Here is a 10,969-nt window from a genome sequence, read left to right as displayed (position 1 = left end):
CCGAACATTTTATCTCTATGAGAGCTTGGATTTTGCCGAACATTTTATCTCTATGAGAGCTTGGATATTGCCGAACATTTCATCTCTATGAGAGCTTGGATTTTGCCGAACATTTTATCTCTATGAGAGCTTGGATATTGCCGAACATTTCATCTCTATGAGAGCTTGGATATTGCCGAACATTTCATCTCTATGAGAGCTTGTATTTTGCCGAACATTTTATCTCTATGAGAGCTTGGATATTGCCGAACATTTTATCTCTATGAGAGCTTGGATATTGCCGAACATTTTATCTCTATGAGAGCTTGGATTTTGCCGAACATTTTATCTCTATGAGAGCTTGGATATTGCCGAACATTTCATCTCTATGAGAGCTTGGATTTTGCCGAACATTTTATCTCTATGAGAGCTTGGATATTGCCGAACATTTCATCTCTATGAGAGCTTGGATATTGCCGAACATTTCATCTCTATGAGAGCTTGTATTTTGCCGAACATTTTATCTCTATGAGAGCTTGGATATTGCCGAACATTTTATCTCTATGAGAGCTTGGATATTGCCGAACATTTTATCTCTATGAGAGCTTGGATTTTGCCAAACATTTTATCTCTATGAGAGCTTGGATTTTGCCGAACATTTTATCTCTATGAGAGCTTGGATATTGCCGAACATTTTATCTCTATGAGAGCTTGGATTTTGCCGAACATTTTATCTCTATGAGAGCTTGGATATTGCCGAACATTTCATCTCTATGAGAGCTTGGATTTTGCCGAACATTTTATCTCTATGAGAGCTTGGATATTGCCGAACATTTTATCTCTATGAGAGCTTGGATATTGCCGAACATTTCATCTCTATGAGAGCTTGTATTTTGCCGAACATTTTATCTCTATGAGAGCTTGGATATTGCCGAACATTTTATCTCTATGAGAGCTTGGATATTGCCGAACATTTTATCTCTATGAGAGCTTGGATATTGCCGAACATTTTATCTCTATGAGAGCTTGGATTTTGCCGAACATTTTATCTCTATGAGAGCTTGGATTTTGCCGAACATTTTATCTCTATGAGAGCTTGGATATTGCCGAACATTTCATCTCTATGAGAGCTTGTATTTTGCCGAACATTTTATCTCTATGAGAGCTTGGATTTTGTCGAACATTTTATCTCTATGAGAGCTTGGATATTGCCGAACATTTCATCTCTATGAGAGCTTGTATTTTGCCGAACATTTTATCTCTATGAGAGCTTGGATTTTGCCGAACATTTTATCTCTATGAGAGCTTGGATATTGCCGAACATTTTATCTCTATGAGAGCTTGGATTTTGCCGAACATTTTATCTCTATGAGAGCTTGGATATTGCCGAACATTTCATCTCTATGAGAGCTTGGATTTTGCCGAACATTTTATCTCTATGAGAGCTTGGATATTGCCGAACATTTCATCTCTATGAGAGCTTGGATATTGCCGAACATTTCATCTCTATGAGAGCTTGTATTTTGCCGAACATTTTATCTCTATGAGAGCTTGGATATTGCCGAACATTTTATCTCTATGAGAGCTTGGATATTGCCGAACATTTTATCTCTATGAGAGCTTGGATTTTGCCGAACATTTTATCTCTATGAGAGCTTGGATATTGCCGAACATTTCATCTCTATGAGAGCTTGGATTTTGCCGAACATTTTATCTCTATGAGAGCTTGGATATTGCCGAACATTTCATCTCTATGAGAGCTTGGATATTGCCGAACATTTCATCTCTATGAGAGCTTGTATTTTGCCGAACATTTTATCTCTATGAGAGCTTGGATATTGCCGAACATTTTATCTCTATGAGAGCTTGGATTTTGCCAAACATTTTATCTCTATGAGAGCTTGGATTTTGCCGAACATTTTATCTCTATGAGAGCTTGGATTTTGCCGAACATTTTATCTCGATTAGGGCTTGGATATTGCCGAACATTTTATCTCTATTAGGGCTTGGATATTGCCGAACATTTTATCTCTATGAGAGCTTGGATATTGCCGAACATTTTATCTCTATTAGGGCTTGGATATTGCCGAACATTTTATCTCTATTAGGGCTTGGATATTGCCGAACATTTTATCTCTATTAGGGCTTGGATATTGCCGAACATTTTATCGCTATGAGAGCTTGGATTTTGCCGAACATTTTATCTCTATGAGAGCTTGGATTTTGCCGAACATTTTATCTCTATGAGAGCTTGGATATTGCCGAACATTTTATCTCTATGAGAGCTTGGATATTGCCGAACATTTTATCTCTATGAGAGCTTGGATTTTGCCGAACATTTTATCTCTATGAGAGCTTGGATTTTGCCGAACATTTTATCTCTATGAGAGCTTGGATTTTGCCGAACATTTTATCTCTATGAGAGCTTGGATATTGCCGAACATTTTATCTCTATGAGAGCTTGGATATTGCCGAACATTTTATCTCTATGAGAGCTTGGATATTGCCGAACATTTTATCTCTATGAGAGCTTGGATTTTGCCGAACATTTTATCTCTATTAGGGCTTGGATATTGCCGAACATTTTATCTCTATTAGGGCTTGGATATTGCCGAACATTTTATCTCTATGAGAGCTTGGATTTTGCCGAACATTTTATCTCTATGAGAGCTTGGATTTTGCCGAACATTTTATCTCTATGAGAGCTTGGATTTTGCCGAACATTTTATCTCTATGAGAGCTTGGATATTGCCGAACATTTTATCTCTATGAGAGCTTGGATTTTGCCGAACATTTTATCTCTATGAGAGCTTGGATTTTGCCGAAAATTTTATCTCTATGAGAGCTTGGATTTTGCCGAACATTTTATCTCTATGAGAGCTTGGATATTGCCGAACATTTTATCTCTATGAGAGCTTGGATATTGCCGAACATTTTATCTCTATGAGAGCTTGGATATTGCCGAACATTTTATCTCTATGAGAGCTTGGATTTTGCCGAACATTTTATCTCTATTAGGGCTTGGATATTGCCGAACATTTTATCTCTATTAGGGCTTGGATATTGCCGAACATTTTATCTCTATTAGGGCTTGGATATTGCCGAACATTTTATCTCTATTAGGGCTTGGATATTGCCGAACATTTTATCGCTATGAGAGCTTGGATTTTGCCGAACATTTTATCTCTATGAGAGCTTGGATTTTGCCGAACATTTTATCGCTATGAGAGCTTGGATTTTGCCGAACATTTTATCTCTATGAGAGCTTGGATTTTGCCGAACATTTTATCTCTATGAGAGCTTGGATTTTGCCGAACATTTTATCTCTATGAGAGCTTGGATTTTGCCGAACATTTTATCTCTATGAGAGCTTGGATATTGCCGAACATTTTATCGCTATGAGAGCTTGGATTTTGCCGAACATTTTATCGCTATGAGAGCTTGGATTTTGCCGAACATTTTATCTCTATGAGAGCTTGGATTTTGCCGAACATTTTATCTCTATGAGAGCTTGGATTTTGCCGAACATTTTATCTCTATGAGAGCTTGGATTTTGCCGAACATTTTATCTCTATGAGAGCTTGGATATTGCCGAACATTTTTTCTATGAGAGCTTAGATTTGGCCGAACATTTTTTCTATGAGAGCTTAGATTTTACCGAACATATATGTACCACACAACAGAAGTGGCCTCCCCAGTAAACAGTTTAAACTCCCGGTTGCTGGGCTGGGATCGATCTGGTGACATGCGAATGCTAGGCGAACACGTTGCCACTCTATGAGCCAGGAGCCTATATTTCAATCCATAAACACCGGATTGATTTTTTTTTTCCGCCAATGAAGTTGGAGGAGAGGTTATGTTTCGAACCTGTTTGTCCATTTCTTCGTGAGTGAACAACTTCCTGGTCACAATTCTACTCATACAGTAGTGAAACCTGTAGGGGTTAATTGTTTTGTTGAAACGTAGAACTGATTCAATTTTGAAAGTCGTAGGTCATAGTTGAAGGTCAAGGTCAAGCAAAGGGTAAAGAAATACTTTGTCGTGGCGGAGGTCTGTGCTCTACTGAATGCCCCTTTAGTGAAGGAGGGTATTTACGAGAGTTCATTGTTTTTATTTCTTGTTCTGAAGTCTGACGGGATGCTCTCGATGTATATTTATCTCTTGGCAAGGTGTTTTTGTCATCAGCTATTATGCCCTGCACATGTGCCTTGGACTTCAGTGGATCAGTTTGTTTCTTTGCCTGTTATAACCAGAATATAAACATCAAGATGCCGTGGGTGACGAGAAATCTGGGAGAAACGTGTACAATTTTCTTTCATTTTCTTTCAAGCATAATTTTTGTTTCTAGAATTTTAACTTTTTTAAGGAAGTCACGTATTATTGATAGAATCTAAATTTTTACCTAAGATTTTTTACTAATTCTTTTTAAATTACATAGATTTAATATATAGTTGATTATTTTTATCACTCAGATTTCATATATATATATATATATATATATATATATATATATATATATATATATATATATATATATATAGCTATTCATCCATCTATTCACCCATATTTAGAATATTTAAAGATTATAAGTATTAGTGTATATACATATATATAATTATTTTTTCTCATTTTTTTTCCTTATCAATTGAATTTTGATAATCTTATGATTCTTTATATCCGGATTTTATTTCGGGCCAGTCCTGTGGGAGTCAAGCTGGACTCATTGGGCTGGTAAAACTCCTTCCTTTAATAATAATAATAATTTCAAGCATAATAAGTATGTTCGCGACCACATGAAGCTGACGGGCGGTATTTATAAAGTCTTCAGTTCGTAAATGTAATATTCTGGTGCTTTCAATTTGAAGTGAGATTTGATGCAATGTAGGAGAACTGTTTAGAAGGTGTAATGGTGTCTTAGGAATGGCAGAGGCAAGGGACAGTGACATTGCCCTATCAAGCAGGACAGTGCCATAGAGACTGGCCATATATAACTATTATCAGCGCCCAAGCCCCCTCTCCACCCAAGCTAGGACCAGGGAGAGCCAGGCAATGGCTGCTGATGACTCAGCAGATAGACCTCTTGTCTCCCCCACCCCTCTTAGCTTACATGGATGGTGAGGTTGCAGCGACCAAAGGAAGTAACAAGTTTGAGCGGGACTCGAATCCCAGTCTGGCGTTCGCCAGACAGGGACGTTACCATATCGGCCACCACCTGCAATCCTTGACAAAAACCTGAGGTAGCAATTGGTACCTCTAAGGGAATGTGAATGTATGATTTTTACACGTCTTTTACCTTGTATTGATTTAGCCTTAACATGAACCAGAATATAGCGCATGCCGTCGCTCAAACACGCACACAAATATGTATGTATTTATAGGTGATACGACTAGTGTATATAGAGTATATTTGCGTATATATACTGTTTGTATGTGTATATTTATGTATGTATATACAGTATACACTTTCTCTCTCTCTCTCTCTCTCTCTCTCTCTCTCTCTCTCTCTCTCTCTCTCTCTCTATATATATATATATATATATATATATATATATATATATATGTATGTGCATGTGTATGTATATATACTGTAATGCGTCTGTGTAAGTGAGTGATTCGGGTTTTTGTATTCTGTATATTTCAGTTATTTCTGATATAGATTGGTTTACGATAAATATAGTGATGTATTTTTGTACTGTGAATATTTACTTGTTCCCTTTGAGCTACGTTGAACATGATGTTCGTTCCACGTAATGCGTAAATGTCATTATATTGTTCGCCTAAGCAAGACATAAAATATCAGCATGGCATTTTGGTCCCTGGTTCTGGTTGTATGTCTATTGTATGAGCTGTGCCTATGTGGAAGTTATTCCTTATTATTTATTTTTTTTATTATTAGAAAAAATGGCGACTTGTTTTCTAATAATTTTTTTTTCACTTAACTCGCATACTTTATTTGCATTATTGTCACTCATGATAAATTAGTAATTAAGCTAATTGACTCTTTAGAAAAAATGAAGAATCCACGTTGCTAACTATTAATTGATTATTATTATTATTATTATTATTATTATTATTATTATTATTATTATTACTAGCTAAGCTACCACCTTATTAATGATTAATGAAAGCAAGATGCTATAAGCCCAAGGGCTCCAACAGGGAAAAGTAGCCCAGTGAAGAGAGGAAACAAGGAAATAGATAAACTATATTCGAAGTAGCCTAATGAACAATTGAAATAAAGTATTTTACGAACAGTAACGTCATCAAAATAGATCGTTCATATTCAAACTATAAAAACTTTAAAAAAAAAAAAAAAAAAAAAAAAAAAAAAACAATAAGAGTAGAAATTATATAGAATAGATACATACAGTATATGTATGTATATATACTGTATGTTTTTATGTAAGCAAGTGATTCTATTATATGTATTCTATATATTTCAGTTACCTTTGGCATACATTAGTTTACTATAAATATTTTGATGTATTTTTGTTCTGGTTAAGGGGTTCTGATTATGACGATATCAACCTTAACGTTTGACGTGTTTGGAGGAACAACTTTATTATTATTGTTATTATTATTATAATTATTATTATTATTGTTGTTGTTGTTGTTGTTATCGCAATTATTATTATTATTATTATTATTATTATTATTATTATTATTGTTGTTGTTGGTGTTGTAATTATTATTATTATTATTGTTATTGTTGTTGTTATCGTAATTATTGTTATTATTATTATTATTATTATTAATGTTATTATTATTATTATTATTATTATTATTATTATTATTATTATTATTAATGTTATTATTATTATTATTATTATTATTATTATTATTATTAATGTTATTATTATTATTATTATTATTATTATTATTATTATTATTATTATTATTGTACTTGCTAAACCCCTAATTGGAAAAGCAGAATGCCATTAGCCCGAGTGTTCTAACAGAGAAAGTAGACTCGTGAGGAAAGTAAATAAGGAAATTGCACGTAATTAACTATTAAAATAAAATATTTAAAGAACAGCAATAACATCTTCCTTCTTCCTCATTTCCCGTCGCATTCTTCCCTAAGCCCATTTCACTCCTTTTCCGCCTTCCCATCTTTCCCCCCTGTCTTCCTTTTCCATGCTAGACGGAGAGGTGGTGGTGGTTGTTCGGCTTTAAGGGCCTCTCCTCCTCCTCCCCTCCCCTCCCCCTCCCCCTCCCATTCGACTCTTTCCATGGCCTTCACACCACCGTTACCCCACTACTTCCTCGGGATACTATCCTGCGTGTTTAGCAACAAACGTGCACACAAACACATCTCTAAATCCTAACACAATAAAGTTTCACGGAACAAACAAGACAGTAACACACAAAGAGAGAGAGAGAGAGAGAGAGAGAGAGAGAGAGAGAGAGAGAGAGAGAGAGAGAGAGAGAGGACCAAGCCTTTATAGTAATGGCAATGAAAGAAATTTGTGTTCCATTGCATATTTTAATTTTGTGCCTTTCAATTGCATTGCTATTATACTGTATACTTCAATTTTACTCCCAGGCGATTGATTTGCATGATGTAGTCCAAGTATAAAGTGGAGGCCGTTTCTCTCATTGCCAGTAGTAGCAGGGCGCATGCCCAAACTTCAGAAACTGCTTTTGCTCTTGCGGAATAGATTAGAAAGGTGCTTTGGGAATGCGTTGGTCTCCTTTAATATTTCATTCTTAGCACTATAGTGGTTCCATCGTTATTGTTGTTGTTGTTGTTGAATTTCTTCTTGGAGTTGTTTTCATGGTGATAATAGGAACACCAGTTGAGTATAATGCCAATAATCACTATGTCTAATGGTGCTCTGTTTTTGTATGTTGTTTATGCAGGTGTCCTCCTCCTCCTCCTCCTCCTCCTCCTCCTCCTCCTCTTCTTCTACTTTATCAACGAAAAGAATCGTTTGTGGTGGCCTTTCGGAAACGTCCTAGGCCTGTGATCGCCTCGTTAGTTTCTTGTAGTGTCTGCAACCTCACCATCCTTGTGAGTTAAGGAGGCGCCTAAAAGTCCACATACTGAGTCAGCTGGTCCTCCCTGGTCCTAGCTTGGGTGGAGAAGGGTTCTTGGGCGCTGAACATATGTATATATGGTCAGTCTCTATGGCAATATCCTGCTTTCTGGGGGCAATGTGAGTCCCTTGCCTCTGCCATTCATTAGCGGACTTTAAAACTTTAAAAAACTTTTTATTTTATCTCTTTCAGGCTCTTTTATCTCGTCCTTTTCATATGATATCGTTAATGAGCTGTTTAATCTCGGCTTTTATGTCAAGAGCCCTTTTTTTCCTTTTGATATTTCATTGTGTGCGAAGACAGATTAGTCATTGATAGCGTTTGTTTTGCATTGATATGGAGACTGTCCAGTGGAAAGTAGGTCAGAAGTTCATGCTTCCTTTGTGTAATATTAGGAATATACACACACACACACACACATATATATATATATATATATATATATATATATATATATATATATATATATATATATATATTTATTTATTTATTTATTTATTTATCTATTTATTGATATACTTATCCCAAATTCTTATGAGTAAACAGAGTTTTTGTTCCCCAAATTTCTCCCTTCCATCCAGTTACTACCCAGATTTCGTGGAAGTGATAGGTGCAGAATACGAGAGAGAGAGAGAGAGAGAGAGAGAGAGAGAGAGAGAGAGAGAGAGAGATAAAATCGTTAGTGTATTCGTATAGAAATGTGAAAAGATATAAAAGTTCTAATTATGAGACGCTTGGAATACTATTTTCTCTGTAGTAGGTTCCATGAAGGTAATAGTTTCATTGATTATTTCTGTATGTATATATATATATATATATATATATATATATATATATATATATATATATATATATATATATGCATAGACATATATACACATACATATATATATATATATATATATATATATATATATATATATATATACATATATACTTATATGTATGTATGTGTGTATATATATATATACATATATATATATATATATTATTTTAGATTGATTTTATTCCGGGAATGTTTATGTAATAAATTATTTTAGTTCTGAGCGAGTTAAACTTCTTACTGCATGTGTATTGAACCATATTTTTAATCTCTTGAAACAATGGGATTGAGTTGCATGAAATGTTCATGCAATTAGTATCAGATTTCAGGACCATTAAATAAATTTATAAAAGACAAATATGACCTCTTTGTGCGGGAGTTTTTTTTTTTAGTTTTTATCAATCTTCTAGGGTCAATATTAATGCAGTTACTGAAATATGGGTTGCCTAAACCGTAGATTTCAATTACGGATTCATGCTCTATTGGTTTTTTATTTAAGGCAAATAAAGTGGTATCTTTATTTTATGAATATAACATATACAGAAAAATAGGGCTTTTATAAGGGAATATGATCTTTTGAAACGGTAGATAACAATATTTAATTATGTTTTTGTATTTTTTTATTTTTAAGTTAGACGAGCTTTTCAGAAATATCAACAGCTAATTGTTATTTTTTTTATTTATTTCCTAAACGTACTAAAGCAAGTCTAGCTGTAAAAACACTAATGAGTCATGGTATGACAATGAAACAATGTCCAATATATTTTGTAGATTTTAGAACAAAGCCCTCAGAAGAGTATTGGGAGTTAAATGGCAGGAGAGGGGTAATAATGCCATATGTGGATGAGATCATGGTGAGAGGTAGATGGAGATGGTTTGGGCACGCTCTTCGCACTCCCCCAAGAGAGATTAGTTCACCAAGCTTTCAACTGGGCTCCACAGGGCTCTAGAAGAGTTGGAATACCCAGCCCTATATGGTTGACGACTATGAAGCACGATGTAGGAAATGATGAATGGAGAAGTATTGATTTAAACGCTCAAGACAGAGACGACTGGCGAAATCTAACCGAGGCCCTTGGCGTCAATAGGTGTAGGAGATGGAGATGATAGGGATAATGATGGTGATGATAATACTACATGTTTTTAAAGATTAGGATTTTGTTTTCAGGTTCAATAAAGAAAATTAATATTCAGGTAAAACTTGAAAAACAGAAATTTATAATAGGGTGTACGCAAGTCCACCTGTTTGTGATGGCATGAAAGAGTGAACCATTAGATGTGCTAGTGACTGACTGTGTCAGGACAGATTTGCGAATATCACCAGAAGTAGTCATTCTTTGTTGCTTCTATGTGTGTAGTATTCCTAATTCGTTTCAGGAAAATGACTTGAGTTTATAAGAAGGAGAATTTCAGAGAATTTTCCAAATATGCCGGTTGTTACCAACAGCACCATTTGTCATTATTATTGTTTTTATTATTATTGTTATTATTATTATTATTATTATTATTATTATTATTAGTAGTAGTAGTAGTAGTAGTAGTAGTAGTAGTAGTAGTAGTAGTAGTAGTATTACAATTACTACTATTATTATTAGTAGTAGTAGTAGTACTTTTATTATTATTTTTATTATTGCTTTTATTATAATTATTATTATTATTATTATTATTATTATTATTATTATTATTATAATTACTATTATTATTGTTATTATTATTATTATTATTATTATTATTATTATTATTATTACGATTATTATTAAACTAATAATTTGAATTATTTCTGTTTTTATATGAAACTATCGTATTTTGAAGCTAATATTCACCCTTTATAGGATTTTAGACTAATTGAAATCTGACACTCCTCTATTTTGAAATGAAATATATCCAATACATTTTACCCCCTTTATAGAACTCTGTGACTGTCTATACACTTCTGATATCATAAGTATTTGGAAGCGCGATTTTGAGAAGGCAAAGACAAAGTCCTTGTGGAAAGTTTTTAAGAGTCGACCCCGAAAGATATGAAGTTTGAACTTTATTTTTTTTAAATTGAAAGATATGAAAACTTGTGTCGTTCATAGCACCACAGCACATTCTCTCTCTCTCTCTCTCTCTCTCTCTCTCTCT

The sequence above is a fragment of the Palaemon carinicauda genome, chromosome 3 (genome assembly GCF_036898095.1).
Source record: "Palaemon carinicauda isolate YSFRI2023 chromosome 3, ASM3689809v2, whole genome shotgun sequence".
In the NCBI taxonomy this organism is placed as follows: Eukaryota; Metazoa; Arthropoda; class Malacostraca; order Decapoda; family Palaemonidae; genus Palaemon; species Palaemon carinicauda.
Note: the sequence above shows the minus strand (reverse complement) of the source record.